The sequence below is a fragment of the Hylobates moloch genome, unplaced genomic scaffold (genome assembly GCF_009828535.3).
Source record: "Hylobates moloch isolate HMO894 unplaced genomic scaffold, HMol_V3 SCAFFOLD_12, whole genome shotgun sequence".
Lineage (NCBI taxonomy): Eukaryota > Metazoa > Chordata > Mammalia > Primates > Hylobatidae > Hylobates > Hylobates moloch.
The window spans coordinates 89,464,942-89,478,576 of NW_026652287.1; the positions used below are offsets into that span (position 1 = coordinate 89,464,942).

A 13,635-nucleotide genomic window follows, 5' to 3' on the forward strand; every position below is an offset into this window, starting at 1 on the left:
GGACCTGGTGGGAGGTAATTGAATCATGGGGGCAGTTTCCCCTATGCTATTCTCTTGATAGTAAGTTTTCATGAGAGCTGATGGTTTTATAAGGGGCTTCCCACTTTGCTCGGTTCTCATTTTTCTCTACTTGCCACCATGTGAAGAAGGACATGTTTGCTTCCCTTTCTGCCATTATCATAAGTATCCTGAAGCCTTCCCAACCATTCTGAACTGTGAGTCAATTAGATCTCTTTTCTTTATAAATTACCCAGTCTCATGTATGTCTTTATTAGCAGCGTGACAATGGACTAATACACATGCCATGCCTAACTGAAACTGGCACATAATGGGCACTTGAAATAAAGATTTGTCCCAAATGAATGAACAAACAAATGAACTATCACCTCCCTGATGATGAATTCTAAATTTATACCCACATCCTTGTTCCTTTATTCTGATGACCCGACAAACTTCTTCCAGGGTCAATTCTTTTTGTCTTTCAGATAAGAACAATGGAATGAAGCCAGTTCACCAATCATCAAAAGAAAGTCACTGAAAACAAATTTGTTGACCTATGTATTGTTGGTGTCAGAGGAAAAGGAGTCAAGCGAGGAAAGCTGAAAAGTGCTGGCGAGTGAGTGGAGAGTTAAAAGGAAGGTAAGATCTAGAACATATAGAGATAATTCACCATGAATAGAAAAGGGAACATCTCTTTCTCTGAGGCAGAAAAAAGGCAAAAAAAAATGTGAAGAAAGAGTAAAATTTGAAGTTTCGGGTGGATGACATAGGCACATAAATGTCAGTCTTAATATTCCTTATATAATTGTTGCTTATGATCATTAGCCAGAATTGAATGAGGCTAAGGACTGAAATGGGCAGATTAAAGAAACTGAAGGACGAGCAAAGGATAAAGAAAATGTTATCCAAGGCCCAGGTAAATAAATAGAGTACAATTTTATAGCAATATAGGTTTACATGATATTCTCTGGTGGCTCAAACTTGGGGCTCCCTTTATAGTTACAGCTATTAAGAGTTCAGGATATTCTGGTGCAGAGGGATGGAGTTGGGCATTGATTACCAGGCTGTATTACCAGACTGCTTATGAAGTCTTCTCAGGCTTCCATAATAAAATACCATAGACTTGGTGGCTAAAACAACAGGCATTTATTTTCTCACAGTTCTGAAGGCCGGATGTCCAAGATTATGGTGTCATCAGCATTGTTTTCTGGTGAGGTATCTTTACCTGGCTTGCAAATGGCCACCTTCTGCCCTGTCCGCACATAGCCTTTCCTTGGTGCAAGTGCATGGAGAGGTATCTCTTCCTCTTCTTATAAAGATGCCAGTTCTTTCAGATTAAAGACCCACTCTTGTGATGTCATTTAACCTTAATTACTGCCCTAAAGGCCCTATCTCCAAACAGTCACTTTGGAGATTAGGGCTTCAACATACACATTTTTGGAGGACAAAATTCAGTTCATAATGCAGACTCATTTGGTTAGTATTTTTCAAAATTCACATAACAAGGTCCTTCAGATCCACTGGATTAGATTTCCTGTATTATGCAACCCCACTCCTCAATTGTTTGTTTATGTATGTATGTGTGTGGTGTTATGTGTATGAATGCTGGGACAAATATATGAAACAATGTTAATAAACAACTGAGTACAAAAACAGAAGAAATATGCAGTGCTAGAAATAGAGAACTCAAAGGTAGAGTGAGTATACAATAAGCAGATATTAAGCCCAGGGGATTACCATACTCAGAAATAAGTCAGAAATGTGTAAGCATGGAGTTTTAAAGATAGGAGATGTGGCTGGATCTGAGTGAGGCAAGGAGCTGAAATTGAACCCTCATGTGCTATGGTCTGAATATTTATGTTGTCCCAAAATTCATATGTTGAAATCCTGACCACTAAGGTGATAGGATGAGGAGGTGGAATGTTTTAGGAGATAAGGCAGAGCTCACACAAATGGAATTAGTACCCTTTTAAAATATAGTAGACCCAAGGAAATTATTCTGCCCCTTCTACCATGTGAGGACATAGCTATAAGGCATTATCTATGATACCTGGAAGTGAGACCTCACCAGACACCAAAACTGCCTCCACCTGGATCTTTCACTTCCCGGCCTCCAGAACTGTGAGAAGTAAGTTTCTATTGTTTATGAGCTACCCAGTCTATGGTACTTTGTTGTAGCAGCCCAAATGGACCATGACACCACATAAAGCCAGAATCCTGCTTTATAGCTAGTGGTATGCTGGTACTACTTCCTACCAACTTACCTAGCTCAGGAAGTGTCACAAAAGCATCAGGGAATCTCATCTTCTTCCTAAGACTTTGGGAAAGAGGTACCAAAAACAAAAGACATAAAATAAATCTACCCTAGTCACATCACTGAGAAACTTCATGACACTAAAAGACAAAGAGAAGTCTTAGCAGCAACCAGACAGGATAAAACAAACAAAAACAATTTAGGATGACAGCCACCTTTGTATTGGCAATTGTAGATAGGCCAAGAGAAAAACGAATAAAATCTTTAAAGTTCTTAGGGAAATAACTGATATGGTTTGGCTGTGTCCCCACCCAAATCTCATCTTGCATTGTAACTCCCACAATTCCCACATGTCCTGGGAGGAACCCTGTTGGAGGTAATTGAATCATGGGGGTGGGTCTTTCCCGTACTGTTCTTGTGATAGTGAATGGGTCTCATGAGATCTGATGGTTTTAAAAAACGAGAGTTTCTCTGCAAAAGTTCTCTCTTTGAGTGCCACCATCCACATAAGATTAACTTGCTCCTCCTTGCCTTCCACCATAATTGTGAGGCCTCCCCAGCCATGTGGAACTGTAAGTCCAATAAACCTCTTTGTTTTGTAAATTGCCCAGTCTTGGGTATGTCTTTATCAGCAGAGTGAAAATGGACTAATACAATAACTCTCCCAGAATGTATATTGAGGTAAAATATAGGAGTGAAGGTGAATTTAACATTTTCAGAAAAATACTAAGAACATACTTCTCACAAACCAAAAGAGCAGAGTTCCCATCCCAGCACTTTGGGAGGCCGAGGTGGGTGGATCGCTGAGGTCAGGAGTTTGAGACCAGCTTGCCCAACATGGCGAAACCCGTTTCTACCAAAAATACAAAAAATCAGCTGGGCGTGGTGGCGCATGCCTGTAATCCCAGCTACTTGGGAGGCTGAGGCAGGAGAATCACATGAACCTGGGAGGTGGAGGTTGCAGTGAGCCAAGATCGTGCCACTGCACTCCAGCCTGGGCAACGAGCGAAATTCTATCTCAAAAAAAAAAAAAAAAAAAAAAAAGCAGAGTTCCCAAGAGAGTCGCTCCTTTTCATAAACATTTGAAGTTTCTGCGTACCCTGTTGGATGTCTGCATAGGCAGCAGATGTGTTGACCAATACCTGTTTTTAACTTAGGAGAGTAAAGAGAAATGGAGAGGGGAGCCAGAGTGAGAGGAAGAGTGGAAGGAGAGTCATCTTTTTGTCCCCACCATGTGGCTTGGTATAGATGCTGAAGTTTCCTTGTAAGACAGCTTGGAATGAAGCTGCCAGCCAGGTGAGAGCACCTATCAGGAGACTACAGGGTGTAGCTCCAGAGAAGAGAGTTAGAATGAGGAACAAGAGGTTGGTAAGAAGCCTATCTCATATGATAGGAGACAGCAGTAGAAGGCCTTGCTGAGCTCTTCCAGAAACTCCCACATAGACCCACAAAAAAGTCAGTGTTTGGTTGCCTGCCACATTAAAAGTATTGACAGCCAGAGGGGATTTCGACAGAGTCTAGCCAAGCAAAGGGACTGCCCTTTTCTTCTCCACCCTCCGGAAGAGCCACAGCTTCCAGAAGGGAAAGGGGAGGGGAGTAAAAGTGCAGATACTGAGTGAGCACTCTCCACCCCTCAATACACACAGACAGTGATGGGGGAGAGAACCTTTTACTCAGATAGAGATTTAAGATTTTAACAGTAGTAGACTAAAATTTCATTGATAGGCAGTAGAAGCTTTGCTGGCCTCTTCTAAAAACTCCCAGAAGAGTTCAAAGGTCCCAGAAAGTTAAAGACTCTGCTTCACATGTTGTTGAGGAACAGATGTGGAGTATTCATTGGATCATGGTTGAAATCAGTTGTTCAAGAAAAATACCTCATTGAGCTGAGCTTGAGGCCCTAACCAAATAGGTAGGCAAATGAATTCAGAGTAGGAATAAGCACATGAGCGAATTGGAAGACATGAAGCAATTACAGATCATAGATACACGAAACACAGCTTAGGTAGCTTTCCAGGGAAGAGGGCTGATGTGACAGGTAAGGACATACTTGAGCTAGAGACAGGGCGGGAGAATCAATTTTAAAATTTTGTATATAAAACTGCTAAATGATTAACACCATGAAAACCTGGCAATGAGCTATGTCTGGTCAGATGCACCTTCCTATTTCTACTCTCGAGACCTACAAATGCTGATTTCTTCATGACATTTCTTTATGGTAATGATGGAGAAACTTCTGGAGACAGTTTGTCACAGAATTAAGTTGTCCAACTTACTCTCCCCATCGGGCTATTGTGAATTTCCTGGTTCCCTACCACCCGCCAGGTTCTGACCATTTACTTCCTTTCCTCTTTTGGAGCCTGTATCCTCCAGGTCCGCTTTGTTTGCCCTGAACTCCAGTAACTACCCTCTTATTCTTCTTGCTTGCCCAATTGCTGGCCCAGTGATTAGACTTACTTCTCACATCTATTTATACTCACTTCTGCTTACTTGTTGCTTAGTTTCTGACCTCACTGGCTCGTCTTGAACTTTATTTATGCCTGTTTCTGAAAAAAGAAAAAGTCCTGATGACTGATTGCCTTACCTTGTCAAAATTCTCTACTCTGCTGAATTTCTGGCTTTTCCAGTTCCAAATTCTAGCCAATTTGTAATGCTTGGCTGTCCTTAATCACAATCACGGCATTAAGAGTTAACTGTATTTTTCTATTATCAGTTTCATTTCTTATTTTATTCAACTAATTTGTTTTTTAAAAAGTACACATTTCTCAAATGCCTTGTTTCAATGTAAGCTATAGAAAGTCACTCTACTATCAAACACAAAGTTTACCAAGCAAAATTGCTTTTCCCAATACAGTCTTGTTTATAGGACTTCAAGAACACTTCTACCTAAATAATCTATCAAAAAGAATGAAGATTTAATCATTTTGATTTGGTCATAATAAGTTCTCTTTGGGCTGTTACTGATATAAATATATACCTTCTGTATTTTTGTTAACGTTTTGGAGGGTGGCCCTAGTCTAACTAAAAATTATATTTTTAGTTCTTTGATTTTCTCACATATTTTTTTTTCAGATGCAATCAGGGCTCACTGCAACCTCTGCCTCCCAGGTTCAAGTGATTCTTCTGCCTCAGCCTCTCGAGTAGCTGGGACTACAGGTGCACACCACCTTGCCCAGCTAATTTTTGTATTTTTAGTAGGGACGGGGTTTCACCATGTTGGCCAGGATGGTCTCCATCTCTTGACCTCATGATCCACCCGCCTCGGCCTCCCGAAGTGCTGGGATTACAGGGGTGAGCCACCATGCCCCACCTATATATTGTTTTAATGCTTGTTTTGCATACATGTTTACATTTACATTTTGCATCACTTTGCAACAGTGATATAAATTCTCATTCTCCTTAATCATTCCTTTTTGTGTCTCTAAAAATGAAGTATTGGGCACTTAATATCCTCATATTTTTCTTAGTTCTGTGTCTTACACATTTCTCCCAGATTTTTAGAACCTTTCCAATTACTATTATAAATAGAAAAATAGTAAGATGCCTCCCTCATTTAACTCTTTTGTTTTTAATCTCCAAGAATTCAAATGGTAAAACTAGGTATATTATATAAATGCGTATATATTCTTTGTGTTTTTTTTTTTCACATTGGACATTTATCATTAAGTTTTTAAATATTAGGTATAGATAATTATCTGCATGTATGTATGTGTGTGTGTGTTTTTCTAATTCAAACAATACATATATATATATAGTGTAAAAAGTGAAAGATCCCTGTAATCATACCCCAGCATAACCAGGGTAAAAAGCTGTTATTTTTCCAGAGTGGTTCTTGCTGTGGGGACATACAAGGAAGTAGAGGATACAGCATACAGTGTCTGGACTTAGGGAACATATACATCTAGTGGTGCTGACAAGTCATGAAACAGCAAGAGAAAGAAGTCCAAAGAAAAACATAAATATGTGACAGTGTAATACACGCTGTATCAATTCATGCTGAAGGAATTCAAGTTAATTGGAAAGAATATTATGAGAAAGGTGAATCTGAAACTTAGCTTTGAGAAGGAGGCAACATAATGTTAGAAAGAGCCTGAGCTTTGATGTAAGGATTCCAACTCCAGTTCTGAAATTTATCAGTTGTGTGATCTTGGGCAAGTTCCTTAACTGCTCTGATTTTTTAGTTCCTGTCTGTATAAAATGAGGATAACCTTCTAAGGTTCTTGTGAGGTTGAAATTAATGTAGTTTTTCATGATAGATACTCAGTAAATAGGTGTTTAAATTCATTATTTACCCACATAATCTGCCACATTTGATATTGTCTTAATATTCTCTAGTGTGTATAAAAATAATGTACGGAAAAATGTAGAAAACATAGTTATAATTTATACAGCCTCAAAGGGAATTTTTAAATTTTATCCATATTCATCATTTAAAAGGAGATTTAAAAAATTTAAAGAATTTTGAAATAGTAAAGAAATTGAGATTTAGGCTCTATCGATGTGACATATATTAGTCAAACTAATAAGTCAGATAACGTTTTTTATCTTATAAGATCCTTCAATGTCTAGAAGATTGCCACAGTTTGTTATGTTAGGATCAAATCAATGACTATACAGGCACGGCAAGAAAACTAACAAGTGTTTCTGAGTAATGATTATGGTCTTCCCTGAAAACAAAGACAAGCAATTCTTTAAGAAAGCTTAAAACGGACATTGAACTCTGAACCAGAGCCCAAATAATGAATATCAAGCTACCTCCTCAACAAGAAATGTTATCCCAGCAGTGCAGCTGTGAGCTAATTAAACAGCCCAGATCATTGTGCTAAACTTTAGTACTGCATTTAGAGAATTAATTCAGAGGACATGTTATTAAACTCTGGGGTTTATCAGAAGAAGGCAGCCTCTTTTTTTTGAGCAGCATTTAAAAAATTAACATACTGGATAAGCTGCTTATTATAGATGGAGCCTATGACATCCTTCATGTACATGCAAAAACTAAGCAATGAATTTCTAAGCAAAATAATGAAGCTATTGCACTCTGAGACCAAAATGTAAAAATAGTACTTTAGATATCCTGAGAGCACTTTCAAAAAAAATTATATTCTATATGATTATTTCTAAAGTCCTGAAAGACATACTGATGATGACTAATATGCTAGAATCTAGCATATATGTGTGTGTGTGTGTGTGTGTGTGTGTGTGTGTGTGTGTGTGAGAGAGAGAGAGAGAGAGGGAGAAATATGTAGCAATTCTGTACTTAATTAACTTGGAAATCAATAATAACTGGCATGTGTAAGACAAGAATATTTTAAATTATTGTGAAGTATAATACTTTCCCTCTTAATTAGTCTTAATAAAACTTGGGCTTTAAAATTTATGTCTAGAAATCTAAATCATAAACAAAATTCCTACTTTATGGTAAATGCTGATGGCTGTCATTATTTAAGTTATTATGCATGGGCAATAATGGTAGGAATAAGATATGAAGACATTTATGACTGGAAACTTTGTGGAGGGCATAAAATATGTTACATTATTTTAAGTTTGTTGATGTAGTGGACTCAAGAAGATAAAACAAATCAGTGAATTCTTTACAATCCTAGTCACTCATCTTTAAAACAGGGAGAGCAACACTTATCTTACATTATTTTCACTACTGCAACAAAATAAGATAGCAGTTTTTGAATAGTTCAATAATTCTAATACTTGTAAAGTAATGGATAAAAATAAGAGAGTCCTGAAATAAAGCAGCATACCTACAACCATCTGATCTTTAACAAAGTAGACAAAAACAAGCAACAGAGAAACGATTCCCTATTCAATAAATGATGCTGGCAACACAAAAAGAAAACTTAAGGCCAATATCCTTGATGAATATCAATGCAAAAATCCTCACCAAAATACTGGCAAACTAAATCCAGCAGCATATCAAAAAGTGTATCTACCACAATCAAGTAGGCCTTATTTCTGGGATGCAAGTTTGGTTCAACATATGCAAATCAATAAATGTGATTCATCACATAAACATAAGACAAAAACCACATGATCACCTCAATAGATGCTGAAAAGCTTTTGATAAAATTCAGCACCCGTTTATGTTAAAAACTCTCAATAAACTACGTATTGTCCGAAGGAACATACCTGAAAATAAAAAGAACCATCTATGACAAACCCACATCTAACATCATACTGGATGGGCAAAAGCTGGAAATGTTCCCTTGAAAACTGGCACAAGACAAGGATGCCCTCTCTCACCACTCCTATTCAACATAGTGTTGAAAGTCCTGGCCACAGCAATCAGTCAAGAGAAAGAAATAAATAGCATCCAAATAGGAAAAGAAGTCAAACTATCTTTATTTCCAGGTAACATAATTCTGTATCTAGAAAACTCCATAGTCTCAGCTCAAAAGCTACTTAAGCTGATAAACAACTTCAGTGAAATCTCAGGATACAAAATCAATGTACAAAAATCACTAGCATTCCTATACACCAACAACAGCCAAGCTGAAAGCCAAATCAGGAACACAGTCTCATTCACAATTGTCACAAAAAGAATAAAATACCTAGGAATACAGCTAATAGGGAGGTGAAAGATCTCTGTAAGAAGAACTAGAAAACATTGCTGAAAGATAATCAGAGATGACACAGACAAATGGAAAAATATTCCATACTCATGGATAGGAAGAATGCATATCATTAAAATGGCCATACTGCCCAAAGCAATTTATAGATTTAGTGCTATTACTATCAAACTACTAATGAAAGTCTTCACAGAACTAGAAAAAACTATTTTAGAATTCACATGGAACCAAAATAGAGCCCAAATAGGAAAGGCAACTCTAAGCAAAAGAAGAAAACTGGAAGCATTATGCTACCCAACTTCAAACTGTACCACAGAGCTTCAGGAACCAAAACAGCATGGTACAGATACAAAAACAGGCCCACAGACAAATGAAACAGAATAGAGAGCCCAGACAGAAGGCTGCACACTTACCACCCATCTAATCTTTGACAACACTGACAAAAACAGGCAATGGGGAAAAGACTCAGGATTCCTTATTCAATAAAGGGTACTGGGAGAACTGGCTAGCTATATGCAGAAGATTGAAACTGGACCCCTTCCTTACATCATATACAAAGACCAACTCAAGATGAATTAAAGACTTAAATGTAAAAACCCAAACTACAAAATCCCTGGAGGACAACCTGGGCAATACTGTTCTAGACATAGGAAATGGCAAAGATTTCATGATGAAGACTTCCAAAGCAGTTGTGAAAATTGATAAATGGGATCTAATTGAACTAAAGAGCTTCTGCACAGCAAAAGAAACTATCAACAAACAGTCGACCTATAGCATGGGAGAAAATATTTGCAAACTAAGCATCTGACAAAGGTCTAATATCCAGCATCTATAAAGAACTTACATTTACAAGAAAAAACCAAACATCTCCATTAAAAAGTGGGCAAAAGACTTAAACAGACACTTTCCAAAAGATATACATGCAGCCAACAATCATATTTTAAAAAGCTCAACATCATGGGTCATTTGAGAAATGCAAATCAATCTATGTCCATACCACCCTGAACCCAACCAATCGCGTCTGATCTCGGAAGCTAAGCAGGATCAGGCCTGGTTAGTACTTGGATGGGAGAAATGCCAATCAAAACCACAGTGAGATACCATCTCACGCCAGTCAGAATGGCTACATTAAAAAGTCAAAAAATAATGTGCTAGCGAGATTTTGGAGAAAAAGGAATGCTTATACCCTGTTGGTGAGAGTGTAAATTGGTTCAATTATTGTGGAAAACAGTGTGATGATTCCTCAAAGACCTAAAAACAGAACTACCATTCAACCTAGCAATCCCATTACTGGATATATACCCAAAGGAATACAAATTATTCTACTATAAGGACACATTCTTATGTATGTTTATTGCAGCATGATTCACAATAGCAAAGACATGGAATCAACTTAAATGCCATCAATAGTTAGCTGGATAAAGACAATGTGGTACATACACACTATGGAATACTAACAAACCACAAAAAAAGAATGAGATCATGTCATTTGAGAGAACATGGATGGAGCTGGAGGCCATTATTCTTAGCAAACTAATGCAGAAACAGAAAACCAAATATTGCATGTTCCTACTTATAAGTAGAAGCCAAACGATGAGAACACATGGACACATAGAGGAAAACAACAGACACTGGGGCCTACTGGAGGGTGGAGAGTGGGAGAAGGGAAAGGATCAGAAAAAATGACTAATGAGTACTAGGCTTAATACTTGGGTGACAAGATAATCTGTACAACAAACCCCTGTGACGTGAGTTTACCTATGTAACAAACATGCACCTGTACCCCTGAACTTAAAATAAAAACAACAAACCACCAAAACAAATATTATACTAAAAATAATTTTTAAATGGTGCTGGGATAACTGGCTAGCCACATGCAGAAGATTGAAACTGGATCCCTTCCTTACACCATGTACAAAAATCAACTCAAGATGGATTAAAGACTTAAATGTAAAAACCTAAAGCTGTAAAATCTCTAAAAGATAACCTGCGAAATATCTTTCTGGACCTAGGCCCTGGCAAAGATTTCATGAAAAAGACATCAAAAGCAATTGCAACAAAAACAAAAATTGACAAATGGGACCTAATTAAACTAAAGAGCTTCTGCACAGCAAAATAAATTATCAATAGAGTAAACAGACAACCTATAGAATGGAAGAGAATATTTGCAAACTATGAATCCAACAATGGTCTAATATCCAGCATCTATAAGGAACTTAAGCAAATTAACAAGCAAAAAATGAAAAACCAAATTAAAAAGTGGGCAAAGTACATCAGCAGACGTTTTTCGAACGATGTACATGCGAGCAACAAACATACGAAAAAAGCTCATCATTAATCAATAGAGAAATGCAAATAAAAACCACAATGAGATACCTCTCTCATCAGTTAGAATGGTATTGCTAAAAAGTAAGAAAATAACAGATACTAGCAAAGTTGAGGAGAAGGGGACGTTTGTACACTGTTGGTGGGAGTGTAAATTAGTTCAGCCATTGTGGAAAGCAGTTCAGTGATTTCTCAAAGAACATAAATCAGAACTACCATGCAACCCAGCAGTCCCATTATTGGGTATATACCCACAGGAATATAAATCATTCTGCTATAAAGGCACATGCACTCATACGTTCATAACAGCACTGTCCACAATAGCAAAGCCATAGCATCAACCTAAATGCCCATCAATGGTAGACTGGATAAAGAAAATGTGGTGTGTATGCACCATAGACTGTTACACAGCCATAACAAAGAATGAGATCATGGCCTTTGTAGCAACATGGATGGAGCTGGAGGCAATTATCCTAAGCAAACTGATGCAGGAAGAGAAAACCAAATATCGTATGTTCTCACTTATAAATGGGAGCTAAACACTGAGTACACATGGACACAAAGAAAGGAACGACAGACACCAGTGCCTTCTTGAGGGTGGACTGGGAGGAGGGAGAGGATCAGGAAAAATTACCGATGGGTACTATGCTTATTACCTGGGTGATGAAATATTCTGTATACCAAACCCCCATGACACACAATTTACCTATGTAACAAACCTGCACATGTACCCTTGAACCTAAAATAAAAGTTAAAAAAAAGGTAACAAATGACAATATTTCTGAAAAGCCAAAAGAAGCTTAGAAAAACACTTCATATAGACACACAAACCTCATATACAACACATGCTCCTACTGATAAATTTCATAGGTAACAGAAACTAAGTAAGCAGCTGGGTAATGTGAGTGAAGTTTTTGACATATCTTTTTAAAAGTAATTTTTAGTTTTCATTTTGATTTATGAAAATTTTAAACTTACAGATAAGTATAGAAAATAATATCCCAGCCACCGTACCTACTTTTGAACTAGAGTGGCAAAGAAAATCTGATGGCAACCTTTTTAGCAGGGTTAACTCAGCTGACTTTAAACCAAAAAAAAAGGAAGTAGAGGCTGGGCGCGGTGGCTCATGCCTGTAATCCCAGCACTTTGGGAGGCCGAGACAGGTGGATCACGAGGTCAGGAGATCGAGACCATCCTGGCTAACACGATGAAACCCCGTCTCTACTAAAAATACAAAAAATTAGCCGGGCGTGGTGGTGGGCACCTGTAATCCCAGCTATTCGGGAGGCTGAGGCAGGAGAATGGCGTGAACCCAGGAGGTGGAGCTTGCAGTGAGCCGAGATCGTGCCACTGCGCTCCAGCCTGGGCGACAGAGTGAGACTCCGTCTCAAAAAAACAAACAAAAAAGCAAGTAGAGTACACGATATCTGCTCTTATCATTTCACATGGTTCTGTCTGAAAATCAGTTTCTAGTTGGGCCATCAAGTCTGTCTTCGAAATAGGAGTACATACTTTGGTCAAGGAGTTGATTTCCTCTCTTAGAGCTTCCAAACTCCTTTCTAAATAATTGTAAGTAGGAAGGGAAGACTTTTTAAAGGATTGGTCTTTTAAAGCAAGTTAAAAGACAACAAAGAGAAAGTTAATTAGCTTAGTAGATTTTTGTAGCAGTCTTAACATTTTGAGCCAAGACAGAATTTTACAAATATCCACCCTAGCTCACCCAAACCAGACATTCCCTTGATAAGATGCAATAGTATACTCCTGCCTTTGTCCTCAAACCATTGCTGCAGCTGGTTGATCAGTGGTTGTCTTACTGAAGACACTGAGTACACATAGACACAAAGATGAGTACTCTTCTTTGTGATGAAGACATAAACGAGGGAAGTGGTTGTGGTGAAGATAAAGGGAAATATTAAGGAGTTTGTCCCTATAGGATTCTGATATCAACTGCCACATTTAGGATGTTTCCTGGAAGAAGGTTTTGAGGCAAAGATTAGATAACTTGATAAAAATGATGTTAGCAATTTTTTTTGTGAAGAAGATAGTTTTGGGAGTAAGTGATGATAGTGGAAAGGCAGTGTGAAGCCATCATGGAGTCTTAAGCAGCAGGTGCTTGGATCAGATTTGTTTTTAAAAAAGACTCTGATGGCATTATGAATTAATGGTAGCAGGGGGCAGGAATGACCCTCCAGCAATGCTAGGCTATTTCAGTAATGCAAGTGGAACTGATGAAAACATAAACTAGGCAAGTGGTGGTGGGGGTGAAGGTGAGGAGAAATAAGAAGTTCGTCTTGATAGGATTCTGATAATCAATTGAATCATCTAGACATGAGTAACCATCTAGACAGATTAAATGTCTTAAGACGTTACAGTTTAAAATGTGCATATACTTTTATTCATAAAAATTATAAGCATAATCTATACAGAAAGATAACAAATGTTTGAATATGGTATATATAACATTGGTAACAAGCAAGA

General features: G+C 37.9%; 1 long non-coding RNA gene across 4 annotated transcripts in view; it reads left to right on the top strand.

Annotated features, from left to right (window-relative positions):
- Nucleotides 1-13,635, top strand: part of LOC116479080 (uncharacterized) — a 34,085-nt gene that overhangs the window by 7,220 nt on the left and 13,230 nt on the right. For 3 of the 4 annotated variants that reach the window (XR_004250929.2, XR_009208869.1, XR_009208870.1), the window contains exon 2: nt 486-639. This is a non-coding gene — a long non-coding RNA (uncharacterized LOC116479080). Of the gene's footprint in view, nt 1-485; nt 640-3,411; nt 3,542-13,635 lie in introns of those variants that run through there. The other variant, XR_009208868.1, reaches the window with a different exon arrangement.